Source organism: Chlorocebus sabaeus, chromosome 9, assembly GCF_047675955.1.
Source record: "Chlorocebus sabaeus isolate Y175 chromosome 9, mChlSab1.0.hap1, whole genome shotgun sequence".
NCBI lineage: Eukaryota > Metazoa > Chordata > Mammalia > Primates > Cercopithecidae > Chlorocebus > Chlorocebus sabaeus.
In genome coordinates this window covers 59166857-59184029 of record NC_132912.1, presented here as the reverse complement: position 1 = coordinate 59184029, position 17173 = coordinate 59166857, and positions in this window count along the sequence as shown.

Genomic DNA, 17173 nt, shown 5'->3' with positions numbered 1-17173 from the left:
CACAGTTTCACAGGCTGTACAGGAAGTATGGCTGAGAAGGCCTCAGGAAACTTACAATCATGGCAGAAGAACAAGAGGGAGGAGGCATGTCTTAAATGGCTGGAGCAGAAGGAAACAGGGAGGGGGAGATGCTACACACTTTTAAACAGTCAGATCTCATGAGAACTCACCCATTATCATGAGAACAACAAGGGGAAATCTGCCCTGACGATCCAATCACTTCCTACCAGGCTCCTCCTCCAACAATGGGGATTGCAATTCACCATGAGATTTAGGTAGGGAAACAAATTCAAACCATATCAGTGGGGATTGGTCATTTCCATTGGGATAGTGATATTAGGATTTTTAAAACTTCTGTAGAAATCATTATTTAACCTTGAAGTACTACATATGTTAGTAATGAGACACATCAATTGACAAGAGATAGTAGTTCTAGAATATTATGGAAGGGGCAACATGTAAAAAGAAAAATAAGGTAAAAATCAAGTTGTGTGTTTAAAATAAAAATCAAGTTAAATTGGAAAAAGTGAGGCTACATGGAAAGGAGGTATTTCAATGGTTCTTGTTGTTCACTATTATTTCAATTCTTTCTTTCAACAATCATTTTATTTTTGGTTTTCTACGTGCTAGATATTGTGCTATGAGACTTGCAGTAAGTAAAAATAAAATAGAAAATTGCAGTTGGATATGATAATAGATTTATGCGTAATAAATGCTCAAATGGTTATTTTTATTATAATTATTATTTTTTGAACTATGTATATATTTGCAGGAGAATAAATTATTTTCAGCATATGGTAAAATAATAGGAGAAAGAAAATAAAAAAACTTTTGTGGAAAAGATATACTTTGAATTATAATTTAAAAGAAGGGCACAACTAGTCTATACTTTACACCTAGTATATTTGCATTGAGTAGAACCATCACTGGCTTCTCTTGCTGATTTCCTGAGTAGACACTGTACCAGGTAATCAAGTTCACTGCTTTGCTGCCCTTTGTCTCACTGAGATGGGGCCTCTTCTTATTCAACCTAATCTGTTGGCAATTTATTCTTCGAAATGAATGATAAGTGAATGAAACGCCTATCAACATATCAATAATAAAAACTACGCCTGCCCCGGATTTTAAATAGCAACATTTTAACGAAGGGAAATTAAGAAGATTCAGGTGACATTTTAAAATAAAATGAAAACCCAATCAAATAAGGATGATACCCAAGCAAAAACGTCGTGCATCATGGTCTTTTATAGGCAGTTAGTGACTAGCTGGAGGAGACTGGAGGCATCACACGCCATATGGCGAGATAAATATGGCTTACTTTTAAAATTGCATTTGTGTCACACAATTAAACATTAAAACTATGCACTCCTAAAGATTCAATTGCAAAACTTGAAGTTTTTGCAAGGTTCATTGTAACCCTTTGGAGATGTTTGGACCTAAAATCTATCATTAGAAGCAGAATATCTAAGTCACACGATTCCAGGAAACTATTTTTTTTTAAAGGTGTAAAAAAAACTTGCAATTCAATGCACAGAGAAGCTCAAATAACAATATTTAACCCAACATAGCCCTTCCCAATAAGCAGAAGGCAGCCATGACTATATTTTCCTGGATCCCAGCAAACGAAAAAGAGCTTGGGAGCTGATATTTCCCAAGGGGGTATCAAATGGAGTCGAATTGCTGTGAGGCTGACCCTTGTATTCAGAGCATCTGAGGAAGAGTTTCAGCAGAATCGAGGTCAAGCAGGTGTGTTTAGACATCATTTTGCTGCTGAAGCAAAACCCTAGATTGATTAAATCAGTGCAATGAATCTGGCTCCAAATAGAAATCATAACAAACTTTCAGCCCAAATAGAAAAATTAGCATTTGGTTTCTATACCCTACCCTAATTGAATATGAAAAAAAGAAAAATCAAATAATATTGTTTGTTCTTGCTTTAAGAAAAAATTCTCGACCAGGCATGGAGGCTCACACCTGTAATCTCAGCACTTTGGGAAGCCAAGGTGGGTGGATCACCTGAGGTCAGGAGTTCGAGACCAGCCTCAATATGGTGAAACCCCATCTATACTAAAAAAAATACAAAAATTAGCTGGGCATGGTGGTGGGCAACCTGTAATCCCAGCTACTTAGGAGGCTGAGGAAGGGAAAATTGCTTGAACCAGGGAGGCGGGGGTTGCAGTGAGCTGAGATGGTACCACTGCACTCCCACCTGGGCGACTGAGTGAGACTCCATCTCAAAAAAAAAAAAAAAAATTGTCTTGCAAGTTTCTTTGTCTCATATCAAAAAATAGAAAATAACTGAAGACTGTAAAGATCACCACTTATCAAAGCAGAAGGCTGGAGAAAAGCTCACAGACATGGTGACCTGCACTTGCTGCGTCCACCACCATCTGTAAATGCCTACAGTCAAGTCCCTACTTCAGAGGGCTGTTCCATAGACTAAAGGAGTGAATATGTATATAGGGCACTTATAACAGTGTCTAGAACATAATAAGCAATATTTGTGCTAGTTGAGTTTTTTAATAATTACCATTATTATAGTGATGTTTTAAAATTTTTGGTAGAATGGAATGTGATCCAGAGAGTCCAGGGTAATATGCAATTCAAATAACATTTAATAATACCTCTCATGTGATGAACATTTAATATGTGCTAAGGGCTTTATGTAAAGTTTCTCACTTAATTTTCACAATAACCCTATGTGGTGAATATTATTGTTATCCTAATTTTATAGTTTGGAAATCTGAGGCTTAGAAAGATGAAATAAATTGCTCAGGAAGATCACACTGCTGAAAAGTGGTTGCATCAGCACATTCTCCAGGCAATCTGATTGAAGCAGCTGCTCTTAATAACTAAAGTAAAAGTTCAAAACAAACTAACAAAAGCAGGATTTATAATGGCCAAGACAAAAATGTAAATTAAGTGCAATCTAAATATGACATAGTTTTGCATAGCATACCAAACACATATCATATGACACAGTCATCTATGCCACCTACATGGCAAATGTACAAAGATGACAAATATATGTACACTACATAAAGATTTCTTCATTTATTTGGGAATAAAATAGCAATCAACAATATTGAAAAGACCTCAGAGAATCTTTTTGTACTTTAAGATTTAAGTACTTATGTCTAAAGTCTGGAGGCAGTAAGAGCCCCTTAAGTGTTCTTTCCCATAGTATGTGTCTGTATTAGTCAGGGTTCTCTAGAGGGACAGAACTAATAGCATATATATATATATATATACACACACACACACACATATATATATATATGGGAGTTTTTAAAGTATTAATTAACACAATCACAAGGTTCCACAATAGGCTGTCTGCAAGCTGAGGAGCAAAGAGAGCCAGTTTGAGTCCCAAAACTAAAGAACTTGGAACTTGGAGTCTGATGTTCGACGGCAGGAAGCATCCAGCACGAGAAAGAAATGTAGGCTGGGAGGCTAAGGCCAGTCTAGTCTTTTCACGTTTTTCTGCCTGCTTTATATTCCAGCCACACTGATAGCTGATTAGATGGTGCCCACCTAATTAGATTAGATGTTGCCCAGATTAAGGGTGGGTCTGCCTTTCCCAGCCCACTGACTCAAATGTTAATTTCCCTTGGCAACACCCTCACATACACACCCAGGATCAATACTTCACATCCTTCAATCAAATCAAGTTGACGGTATTAATCATCACAGTGTCTATATGTAACCTCATGCTTTGAGAGTCACAAAGAGGGGCAGGGATCTGTTGAAATTTCAGGATAAATTCATATGGATGCCAAATAATGTTCTCCTCTCTTAGGATGAGGGAGTGCATGGTAGTTGAAATTTCTTACTGAGACTCTGCTGATGTAATAGGCTCCAGTTAATTACAGTCTTGTAATGATAGAGTTGCATTTTGTGTTTTTTTTTTTTTTTAATTCCTTTTAAGTCAGCAAGAAAAGAGTTAGTCCTCATGAGCTCTCCAGAGCTTCCACATGAATCCTTCAGGTTCAAACTCCAGGTTATACCTTGTTCCTTATTTCTGATCTACAGCATGGCAGAGTGAGGCTGTTAAACAGCACGCACTCCCTCCTTAAGCTCCAAAACACTCCCAATGCTTTTGATAACATTAACTCTATCTAGAAAGCAAAGCTGCACACCTCACTTCTAATGTATAAACATATACAGCTCACATAGACACCTCACTCAGCCTGCATATGTTGCATTACTTGCAAATACATAAGAACTCACCAAGTCTTTTCACCTCCAACCATATTTTGCACTTAGACCTGCAGTGTTTAAAAATCGTATCCCTGGTGTGTTTTATTTTCTACCAATATTGTTTCCTACAGACATTGCTATTGGTACGCTCTCTTCCTGGTTGCTTTGGCCCAGTGCCCAGGCTGCCTCAACCCCACTGGAGGTCCTCCCCAAGCACTCCAATAGTGCCAACATCCCTGTGTGGCTTTTACCTCCTCTTCCCCAAACACAGATAGGGTGCAGTCCTCACAAGAGTTCAGAGACAAAGGAATCATCCGTGGTTTCAGGAAGAATTAAAACCCATATGAGAAAAATAGCGGTCAATAAAGATGGAGACGGGTTCTGCAATTCAAGATCTCTAATGCACTTCAATTCCACCACTGATTGTGTGGCTCTAGAATAACGATTTGGTTTTTTTAGCCTACAGCAGCATAATTCTACTTTCACCTAAAAGGCAGCAACTTTTTGGAGTTGAGAATAATGGAAAAATTTAATGTAAGAAACTGGGCTGACATTAGAGCTACCCAGAAGGACTTCAGGTAGAAACAATAAAAGAAAAATAAAAACCCTAGACACAAGTGTTGAAAAACAGAGAGTGAGGGCCCAGCTGTCATGTCAAAGGCTGGAATCTTCATCTAATGTTTGAAGGACATGACTTGCTGAGTATTAGAATTATTGCTTTTTTTTTTAGGATTGTGTAAATAGTCCATGTTAATAGCTTGTCTTACACTACAGGAGTTTAAAATACAGCAAACCTTCAATTCTGCACTCCTTGCACCCAAGGGACATCCTCTGTGTAAAACCCAAAACCACCACACTTTGGTCGAACTTCACAAGAATACAAACTCCATGAGGTAGTCAATGGGGAGCCACTTTCTCTCACTTGTGCCTTTAACACCTCTTACCCTTGTTCTCGACTGTGATGAGAATAAACAAAAATAAAATCAACTTTGAATCCTTTCATTTTCACAAATGTCTAGCCATAGCCCTGACTCTGGTTTAGCTTCTTACTTCCCCTTCTTCCTCTAGTCCCTAACTAGACTAAATAAAATTACACATTTCATCAGACACCATAAGTAGGGCCACAACTAAAATTTGGGAGGTTTCTGTAAAACCTGATACCTTGTACATTTCTAACTATAAAAAGACAGAGAATCTGTTATTGAGACTAAAACGTTCAGGGACCCTTTCATTCCTCCCACTTCTTGAGTTTAAAGCCTCAGAGACAAAGTAATATCAGGGTACTATCCCAAAAATATTCTCTGATTTCAGCTGTCATCATGTGACTTCCTGGATCCCTTCAATTTGAATCTCAAATGCAGCATTACTGAATTCTCAAGGGCTTAAAGACATACTACTTTTTTCCTGCGGTGACTAGTGGCCAATAGTACCAGAGGATAAGCTTTCTCAGCTGGCGGGGTGAACGTGTTACTTAGAATCATAGACTTGCCCATAGTTAGAATAAGAAGGGACCTTGTAAAACAGTGTGGTGAAAAGTATGGCTCATGGTTATCCATATCAGAATTCAGATAAAGCAATAAATATTATTGGGCTCCATCTAAAACCTGAATAAAAGTATATACAAGAAGTTATGGGTATCTATATTTGAAAATGTTCCCTGTTAACATTTAATAGTGAAAATCTTCAAACCACTGTCATAAGTCATCTCATACTATACGTGATATCTGAGCATATATGCACAAGCACATGTTCATATCTAAACCTATGTATATATGTTATATACAGATTCCACATTTTAAAAATTTATGACTCTGAATATTTCTGTGTTATTTTTAATGTACTCTGCATTAGAATGATCTGATATTTTTCTAAGTTGTTTGTAATGTCCCAGACCCTAATCTTGAACTGAAAGTTCAGGAGATGTGATTTTCCTTGCCAGCTTTACCACTCACTGTTTGAATAATATCAGATCTCAATGTCCTCACTCTAAAATGAAGAACTGGCTATCTTTGAAAAACATTTCAGTCCCCAAATTAAATAACTGTATTGAACACTGATTTGAAACTGGGGAACTATGTGGTTAAGAGACAGATTGTAAGACAAATGGCAGCCATCCACTCATGTGCTCTCAACAGAACACTAAGAAAATATTACAGTCTCATCTGCCTAATTAATTCTTTAGTTAAATTAAAAATTATATTTGATTAGGTTCGCAAAGGGCACTGACACTAGGCTTACTAGTGGCTCTAAATGCACGGTCTCCAAATACCAGAAAGGAAAAAATGTCCTTTATACTGAGATCAGAGTTTCTCCAAGCAGAGAAGTTTAATGCTAATGTGGAATTGGGTTCCAGAAAAATATACTGAATTCAAAAATATGGATAACACAAATTTCAAGTGATAGAAAGACAGCATAATTCTAATCAGATGCAATAGTCAGGGAAGGTAAGTGATTGAGAATGACGGATAAGCCACAATTGTGTAATGATTTGTTCTTCTATAAAGCTGAGGAGTCCTTTAGGGTTGCACAGACATGCTAAAGAAGTCCATTAAGCTACCACAAAGGAAATGGATTGAAATAGGATTCTTCTAAGATTGTTTATGTGGATGCTTAGGAGATTTGAATTATTTCTCATGGTAGTTGTTCTCAGCAAGTCAATAAATTGGAATGAAGATATATAGTTGATATCTAATACATTTTTCCATCTCATATTTATGTTTAACAACAGATCTTCATCTTTTAGATGTGTTAAATTAAGGGTGAAAATGGATTGAAATATCATCTATTGGACACAAGGATCAGAAACAGGATAGAAAAGCCACACTGAGAACACTAGGCATTTTGTGTGATGGTAACAGAAGCACATGAACAAAAGCCAGATTTGGAAAGTGAGTCAGGAGCGTATGAGCTCACATTTATTGTTCAATGGTACAGATGCATACTGCTAAAAAAATTATGGTAGTTAAATGGAAGCAAAAAGTAGTAATGAAAATATCCATAATATGTGCGGGGCCTTTAGGTGCACGAGGGACTTTTCTGTATGTGTTGATGGTTTTAAGGTGTGTTCAAACACAAAGGCTGGTCAGATACTGCAATCACAAGATGCAGGGAAAGATTGGATTTCATGAAACTGACCAAATTTGGGGCTCTGGTAACATTTGCTCAGCACCTGGTTGCTTCCTCAGCAAAAAACCAGCTGGCAGCTGTTTTGTGTTTAGTTTTGTTTTATAAAGCCTTGTTATTTATTATCCAAATGCTCCTCATGAATTTCCAGAAGCAGAAACATTCAGACCAGTAAAGATTGAGGTGGTTTGTTTGGGTTAATAAGAAATGCTGCCTTTATATAAGTTCCCTGTTATTCTCCCTCATATTATTTTCCAAGTGGTATGAACTAAAAGTCTTCCCCTGATGGCTTCTCCATCGGAAGATGTTCAGTGAGGAAACTCAATATGTCCAAATAGTCAAAATGCCATCATGCTTTATGTCCTAAACCCAAACTGTTCATCTGTGCTCATGAACGTATCAGCTCAGAGTGGGATAGTAGCATCCCTGTTCACCCCCCAGGCAGAGGAAATGCTGACCATTTCCATAAGACACACTCCAAGACCACATCCAAGCCCCCACTGGGATTTTTTCTTGATATGATTAAGAAGGACACATTTGGAACTTCAAGTGGACTAGAGCACTTGAATTCAAACCAGGTCTAACTGGCAAATGGTTTTTAGGTAAAGTAATAGTTTGAAATGCTTTCTCTAAAACTGTTTAAAATGCTCACACCTCGCTTGGATCTCAAGAATATTATACAGTGAGCATAATGTCTATGACAGTATTTAGTAGGATCTGATTGCTGCAGAATGTTCTTAGTGCGGTTACTATTCAGCTGCCAAGGGCAGGAGGGAAGAGGGAGCAGTTTTCCTGGTTTATAGGGGTGGTCAGTTCTTACAATGTGTGGGCACCGTGCATTTTGTATCAGGTAACTAATGATACTTTTGTAATCACCCAATGGGTTCACCTTGCCTACTGCCTAGACAGAGCCAACTTCTCAAGTCAGGGAAATTCCAATAGAGAAAGAGTAGGTCATGCAGAGCTGGCTGTGCGGGAGACTGGAGTTTTATTATTACTCAAATCAGTCTCCCTCAGCATTCGGGGAGCAGAGTTTTTAAGGACAACTTGGCAGGTGTGGGGAAGCCAGTGAGCCAGGAGTGCTGATTGGTCAGAGATGAAATCATAGGGAGTCGAAGCTGTCTTGTTGCTCTGAGTCAGTTCCTGGATGGGGGCCACTAGATCAGATGAGCCAGTTTATCAATCTGGGTAGTGCCAGCTGATCCATCAAATGCAGGATCTGGAAAATATCTCAAGCACTGACCTTAGGGGCAGTTTAGTGAGGGTCAGAATCTTGTAGTCTCCAGTTGCATCAATCCTAAACCATAATTTCTAATCTTGTGGTTAATTTGTTAGTCCTACAAAGGCAATCTAGTCCCTAGGCAAGAAGGAGGTCTGCTTTGGGAAAGGGCTGTTACCATCTTTGTTTTAAACTACAAACCAGGTTTCTCCCAAAGTTAGTGCAGCCTACGCCCAGGAATGAACGGACAGTTTAGAGGTTAGAAGCAAGATGTAGTCGGTTAAGTTAGATCTCTTTCACTGTCTCAGTCATAATTTTGCAAAGGTGGTTTCAATCTGGCAGCAACTTGACAAAGTAAGTATTGTTGATTCCTCTGAATACACTGAAAAGGAACAAAAAGATAAATCATCTTTTCAAAATCTTGCAGTATGTGGATGGAACCAGTATTTCCACTAATGGGGATGCAGTTTGTAAAATTCTTCCACTAAACCAGAAGTCTTTATTCTGACCCTATTCACAATCCACAGGTTCTATCTTTATTTTATTATTATTATTGTTGTTGTTAAGGTGATCTTCAATAGTCAAAATTTTACCAGAAAGGGGTCCTGATCCAGACCCCAAGAAGGGGTTCTTGGACTTCACACAAGAAAGAATTTGGGATGAATCCATAGAGTAAACTGAAAGCAACCTTATTAGAGAAATAAAGAAACAAAAGAATGGCTAGTCCATAGGCAGAGCAGCAACTCAACTGATAATAGATAATACTGCTCAACTGATAATACTTACAGTTATTTCTTGATCATATGCTAAACAAGGTATGGATTATTGATTAGTTTTCTGGGAAAGGTGTGGGCAATTTCCAAAACTGAGGGTTCCTCCCATTTTTAGACCAAATAGAGTAACTTCCTGACATTGCCATGACATTTGTAAACTGTCCTGGCACCTGTGGGAGTGTCTTTCAGCATGCTAATGCATTATAATTAGCATATAATGAACATTGAGGACGACCAGAGGTCACTTTCATCACTATCTTGGTTTTGTTGGGTTGTGGCTGGTTTCTTTACCACATCTTATCAGCAAGGTCTTTGTGATTGGTACCTGGTGCTGACCTCCTATCTCATCCTGTGACTAAGAATGCCTAACCTTCTGGGAATGCAGCCCAGTAAGGTCTCAGCCTTATTTTACCCAGCCCTTATTCAAGATGGAGTCACTCTGTTTCAAACACCTCTGACAACAATGCTACCAGCAAATTCAAGAAATATATTAAACAGATAACTACTGTGTGTTTTGGCTGAGATACACACCAGAGTCCAAGTTTCAGAACAACAACAAAATTAAACAAAAAAAAGTAATGTCATTGCTTTTCTTATGAACAAATCAAAGATCAGTATAAACTTATTCCTTTGTATTCATTAAACACAAACAAGGCACTGGAAGTACCACAGATTGACAGGGGATGATCCCATAGTCCTTTTTCCCCAGAAGCTTAGAGAGTATCTTAAGAAGACCACGTCAATAAATAATAGGAATGTAAAGATAATATATGCAAATTTAGTAATGAACAAGGAACAATAAGGGGGCAGCTAAAAGTATAATTAATCATCTAGAGAAGATACTAAGATACTAGAGAATTCTACATGAAAGAAAGAAACCGATTTGAATACTGAAATTGACCAAGTATGATCCCAAAGTGTGTGTTTGTATGGAAGAAGGGCATGGAGGAACGTGGGCCTGTGCCTCTCTGGACAAACAGTGCCTTTCATCACTGGAGAATAGTGACAAATGGGAAGATGAACGTGGGACAGGATAGTAGCTGCTTCGTACGCTTACATCTGGATTTGGAATTCTATTTTCTAGGGCAGAGGTAACAAACATAGCTTTCTGGCTTGCAGATGAATTGCCTTTGTTCAGCAGGATGTTTCGAAATTCACTGACTGTTCAGCACTCTAGAGACCCTATTGCTCTCTATTGCATTGTTTTGGCTCTCCTCTTGTTTCTGTGACCTGCTAAACTGCCTGGCCTCCAAAAGGATTTTGAGCATACAAAACTGGTATGAGACATAATGATCCATCAGGCACTTTGAATCTAGAGTGACGTGCTAAGAATTGGATTATTAAGAACATTTTCACAAGCATGTAAACAGGTATTAAAACAAGGTGAGAAAAGTTTAAGATTCCAGGAGACATACAAAATATATCTGAGATAGAAAACTAGCAAAAGAGGGGCTGGGCGTGGTGGCTTACGCCTGTAATCCCAGCACTTTGGGAGGCCGAGGCAGGTGGATCACCTGAAGTCAGGAGTTCAAAACCAGCCTGGTCAACACGATGAAACCCCCGTTTCTACTAAAAATACAAAAATTAGCTAGTTGTGGTGGTGGGCACCTGTAATCCCAGCTACTTGGGAGGCTGAGGCAGGAGAATTGCTTGAACCCAGGAAGTAGAAGTTGCAGTCAGCTGAGATCATGAGACTGCACTTCAGCCTGGGTGACAGAGTGAGACTCCATCAAAAAAAAGAAAACAAAACAAACAAAAAAAAAAAACAAAAAAGAAAGAAAAGCAAAAACAGCCAAGAGATACAAAAAAGAAAAAATAATCTGTGGTAGAGTGGAAAACATACAATGATTAATCAAACGTTAATAATTGTTACAGGAATAGGAAAATTGGTAAAGTTTCAAATTCCAAATTCTTGTGCACCTACATAGCAACACAAGTAGAGGAAAAGCAGTAAATAAAGAGAAAATATCCCATTTTCATTAGTTGTTGACAAAGGGTTAACTGGGCATGGTTAATGCAATTAAACAACCCAATATATTTGAAATTGGGCCATGGAGGCTGATAGGCAAAACATTGTTAAACCAGAAGTACTGATTAATTACTTTATTGGACCATTAAACATCTGGCTTGCCTTTGTTACTCAATAAACTTAAACAGTTCATTAAAAACCAATGAAACATGACAGAAAAAAAATTAGAGGTTTTGTTTTCTTATTTCTTTCAGTTTACCTATGGATTTGAGGATTTTATTTCCTTTTGAACTCACTTCCAAAAGTCTAATGGAAAGTCACAGATGTTGCTAAGTGATAGGAAATTGCAACTCCCAACTAAAAATCAGAAATTGCAAACCTATAACTCTTTAGTGATTGCAAATAAACCAAGTTGCAGAAGTAAGTAGTGAGGAAAAATTCCTTTCTTTTTGTTATATACACCACTAGATATAGACTTTCTGAAATTTATTTACAACTCCAATGTTAATGCTTCTTGGCAACCATTCCTTTCAAGGTACTATTTAACAACCATAAGTAGGTCAGAGCACTGAATGAAGAAGACTTCAAATTCATGTTAAAATATATATACAGTTAATGGTATAAATAAATTACTAAAGTTCCACCATACTAACAAATTACTAGTATTTCATTTCTCTTCACAGATACAATGATATAAAAAGATATGTCTATATCTAGATCTATAAGTATTTCATTTATCTTCACAGATACAATGATATAAAAAGATATGTCTATATCTAGATCTATAAGCTATAAGGATTGTATTATGCAGCTTGTTTTTTAACTTTTATTTCTCACAGTACATTTCTGAATATATTTCTATATCAGATTCTTGATGGATAGATTTCAATCATTTATTATTGAACCAAGTCACTTTTATTGCAAATGTGCATTGCTATTAATTTTTTCAATTATAAATACTCTTCTGTTGAAAACTCTTGTCAAACATAATTGTGGTTTTATACAATTATGCACTTTGGATAAATTCTAAGAAGTAAAATCTGTTGATTACAAACAGGTAGCCAAGGTTCTTGTGTGTGTTGCCAAACTGAAACACATTAACTGAATTGAATTAATTAAATTAGTGATGTGATTTGGCTCTGTGTCCCCATCCATATTTCATCTCAAATTGGAATCACCACGTGTGGAGGGAGGGACCTGGTGGGAGCTGATTAGATCATGGGGGTGGTTTCTCCCTTGCTATGCTCATGATAGTGAGTTCTCATGATAGTGAGTTCTCATGACAGCTGATGGTTTTAAATTGTGGATTTCACTCCTCGCTCTCTTTCTCTCCTGCCACTTTATAAAGAAGGTGATTGCTTCCCCTTCCCCTGCACCACGATCATAAGTTTACTAAGGCTTCCCAGCCATGCGGAACTATAAGTCAATTAAACCTCTTTTATTTATAAATTACGCAGTCTCAGGTAGTTCTTTATAGCATGTGAAAACAGACTAATACAATTAGTAAGAGTATTAATTAATTGTTAATTTAAGATACAACTCATGAGGATGCTGCTGCAGTCATGAGATGCAGGAAACAATAACATAGATTTTGAACATCTCCAAATCTATATATTAAGACAGAATAAATAGCAAAACCAAAGACATGGAAAATACAGTAAAATTAGGTTACTACCTGATGTCAGTGTCTCTGTGGAAGGGAACAAAGGGAAGGAATGGAGTGGCTGGCAGGCATGCACTCTTACTGGCTAGCATGACTGCAGCGTATTCTCCATACATTTTCATGGACTAGCATGACTGACCAGTTGGGAGATCAGGATCCAAAACTGGGTGTGGTTTTGCCCCTTCCAATAGAAGCTGGGTGCAAGGAGAGTGTACAAAAGACTGAAGAGGCTGGACTATTCTGTCCCCTGTGAACTCTCAAAACCCACTTGCTAGAGAGCTCCCTCTAGAATTAGACCCTAGAATCCCACACTGAAAAGACACTGTTAGAAGTGGAATTTTGAGTAGGGCAGGGATCATATTGAAAAGTAAAGAGAAGGTACAGGTAAAACTGGTGAAGAGAGTCCAGAAATTTCAGAAAGCAATCCACTATAATGTTACAGTCTACATGAAGAGAACAGAAGAGGGAGCTGTGTGAAATAAGAAAGCTATCCTGAACCACACCTCTTTCTAGGAGTTCAGGATAATTAATTTCATAAAAAAACGAGCAACAGAAAAGTATTGAGGGCAATTTCCACACTAAGTTAATAAAAGAAAAATGAGAATGAGGAGAATAATACGATTCCTATATATTATGAAAGCTCACCAGAAAGATTAGCACAGGAAAGATCAAAATACTCACCTTAACAGTGAGTTAAATAAGAAAGCATTTTAAGGCATGATAGAACAATATTAATCAGAATTGTGAAAACCTTAAATGAGATGAGAAAAGTCAGGAAATAATTAGAAATCAACCATCATGTTCAAATGGAGACTGAGTTAGAAATAACACAAGCGTGAATGAACACACTAAATAATTCCTTAAAAATAAAAGAGAAATACAGAAACAGATAAAAATTTCGAGTCAACATTGAAAATACTGAAGCAAATTCATCCTATAGATAATAAGTGTGCCTGCAGAATAAAAGCAAAATAAGCCAATGTAACAAAGACAAAAACTCTAATTCAAAACTTTCTTAAAATTAAATATATATAATACATATTTGAAACTATACATTAAAGAACACATCACTTATTGACAGTACCAACTTGAAATTTAGTAAAATTGCTAAGCTTTGTAGAAAAAAGAAAAAAATATCATTTGCCACCTATGGGAATCTGAGGGAACCAAGATATTTATAACGCAAATAAAATTACATTATCATCATATGTTTCAACAGCAACACATGGACAGTATGAGGAAAACAGAGTAGTTAGTATACTTACATATTCAAGGAAAGAAAATGTGAGCCAAGGATTTTATATCCTGCAAATCTGACATTCAGGTTTAAAACCACGTACACAAAAACTATTATTAACTAACATGTAAATTTTTGATAATATTGTTCCCATAATACTTCCTAAGGAATTTACCAGATAATGAACTTGGACAAAAAAAAAAAAAAAAACTTAAAAGACATTCATAAGGTGATAGGCATCATTGAACATGTAGTTACTTATAGAACTAAGAATAAATTGGGATTATAAAGAAAGCATGTCGTTTGTTATGACTCTAGGTGCAGGCCATGTAGATATTATACAAGTATTGAGATGGGGGAAAGAGAATGTGGAGAGTAAAGGAAAACAAATTTTACTTTTTTGGTATACTGTTGGTGGTAAAATTAACAATGTTATTCTGAAATGTCTGTGTATAAATGGGCATACAGTGATTGTGTAATTATGGGATATTTTAAATCTATCATCCACTGTATCCTTAAGAACCAGGATTCTCAGAAGGAGACACAGACACAATGCAAAATAAATTACATTAAAAACTCATCTTGAATGTCAATTTGAAGTATTTATGTGCATTCATGGTAGTGTTTGTGTGTGTGTGCGTGTGTGTGTGTGTGTATCTAGCAGGTATGTAACATACATAATATCTTTGTTTTCTCAACAGAAAAAGACTAGAAACAATAATCAACAACCTAGGAGTGATGAGTAACTATCATGCCTAGATTATAATCTTGAGATACCATGTTTTGTTAAAAAACAAAAAGAAAGTATCAAGCATTTTTTTCCTGCCATTCCTGTATGAACTGTACCATTGGGGAATAAAATAGTCGTGGATAAAAGAAAATGTTGTTTTATAAATGTCATTCTAAATGATAAATGGAAAAGCAGTTATAAAAGTCAAATATCATCATACTGCAACCTCCCAATGAATTAATGGATCCAAGCATTGAGTATCAACAGTCACTAATAACACCAAAGATAGGCCATCCAGATTTTATATACTTTCTGTATTTTCTCTAGTTGAGGGTACAATCCTGACTGAAGATGCAATCAGCAATATTCAGACTGTGAAAAACTCTATAGCTCAAAAACCATGGATTCTTCAACAGATAAACAGCAAAGAAAAGAAACAGATGAAGAAGGAGTCAGCATATTAAAAGATTCTTAAAAGTTATAAAGATAAAATCTTGTGAGATAAAACTATAAAGATACTCAAGAATATGCTTACTACATAAAAGTCCAGATTGAGGGGAATGAATGTGTGAGGCTGTGATCCTTTCGAGGGGAAAGAGTATGAGACTTCAAGAATATCTGTGATAACTGACAAAATGTGATTGCTAGTCTTGGATTGTGGTTGCATGGGTGTTTGCCTTATAATATCTCACTAAGTTAGACTTTTTTTTGGTTTTCTGAATCTGTTTCATTTTGCAGTAAACACATTGAAACAAAGAAAGGAAAAAAAGTCCTACCTGTGTGAGAGATTCTTTTCCCCCTACCACCTGACAATAGTTGCTATGATTTTTTTTATTTCTTTACTTCTTTATTTTCTCCATTTATTTTGCACTATCACTGCTAATTAGCAGTGTCTTGTATTTCCTTTGCATTTCTTTGATTGTAAGAAAATGAATATTTTCTCATTTTTTATATTAATATATTTTTTCTTTGAGAGATTTTCCTTTTAGTGCTTTTTAATCTATTTAATCATAACCATATAATTGATTTGTAATCAATTTAAAATAATTCAACATCAGGATTGTTGCTTATAGGTCTAATCAATAAATGTGATATCCAACTTTTTATTTTGCATATACCTCATTAACTATTTAAAAGTTTATGTTAAACATGGTTAAATATGTATATTCTTTACTTTGATTATTCCGTCTTTCTTTTATGGTCAAAAATTCTCCCTTTACCTCAAAATAATAGCAATGCTTGTTCATACTTTTTTAGTTCTTACATGGTTAACCAGTGCGTTCCCATGGTGACTCTTAATAGTATCTAACAACATTGATTAGTTTTTGAAATGTATATAAATAAGATCTTATCGTATATACTCTTACACCATGACATTTTTGCTCAAATTTATGTTTTTGAGATTCTTCACATTGATGTAAAGTAGTATTCTACATAGGTATATATCATAAATTATTCATCTATTCTATTATTGCCAATTTCTGTTATTACAAATAGTGTCACTATAAACATCATGTATATGAATTTTGGTAAACATATGTTTGCATGTTGTTAGATATCTCCCTAGCACTAGAAATGTTGATCTTAGTGTTAACTTAATGTTAACACTAAGAATGTTATATGTTGTGCATATATTCAGCCTTTGTAGATATTGTCAAGCAGTTTCTGAAGTGATTGACAACTGCTGATGCTATACATTCTCACCAATATTTGGTGTTAGTCATTTTATTTTAGACATTTTGTCATTGTGGTCTTTTTTTTTTTTTTTTTTTTTTTGAAATGGAGTCTCGCACTGTTGCCCAGGCTGGAGAGAGTGAAGTGGCAGATCTCCTCTCACTGTAAGCACCGCCCCCAGGGTTCACGCCATTCTCCTGCCTCAGCCTCCCAAGCAGCTGGGACTACAGGCGCCCGCCACCACGCCTGGCTAATTTTTTTGTATTTCTAGTAGAGACGGGGTTTCACAGTGTTCACCAGGATGGTCTCGGTCTCCTGACCTTGTGATCCGCCAGCCTCGGCCTCCCAAAGTGCTGGGATTACAGGCAAGAGCCACCGCGCCCAGCTCATTGTGGTCTTAATTTGTATTTCTATGATAACTAATGAGGTTGTGTATCTTTCTATATGTTTATCAGCTATGTTGATAGCCTCTTTTGTGAAGTGCCTCTAAATCTCTTGCCTTTTTTTCTCCATCTGGTTGACTATTTTTTTTTTTTTTAATTGATTTGCTGGTGTTCCTCATGTATTTTGGATAATAGTCTCTTG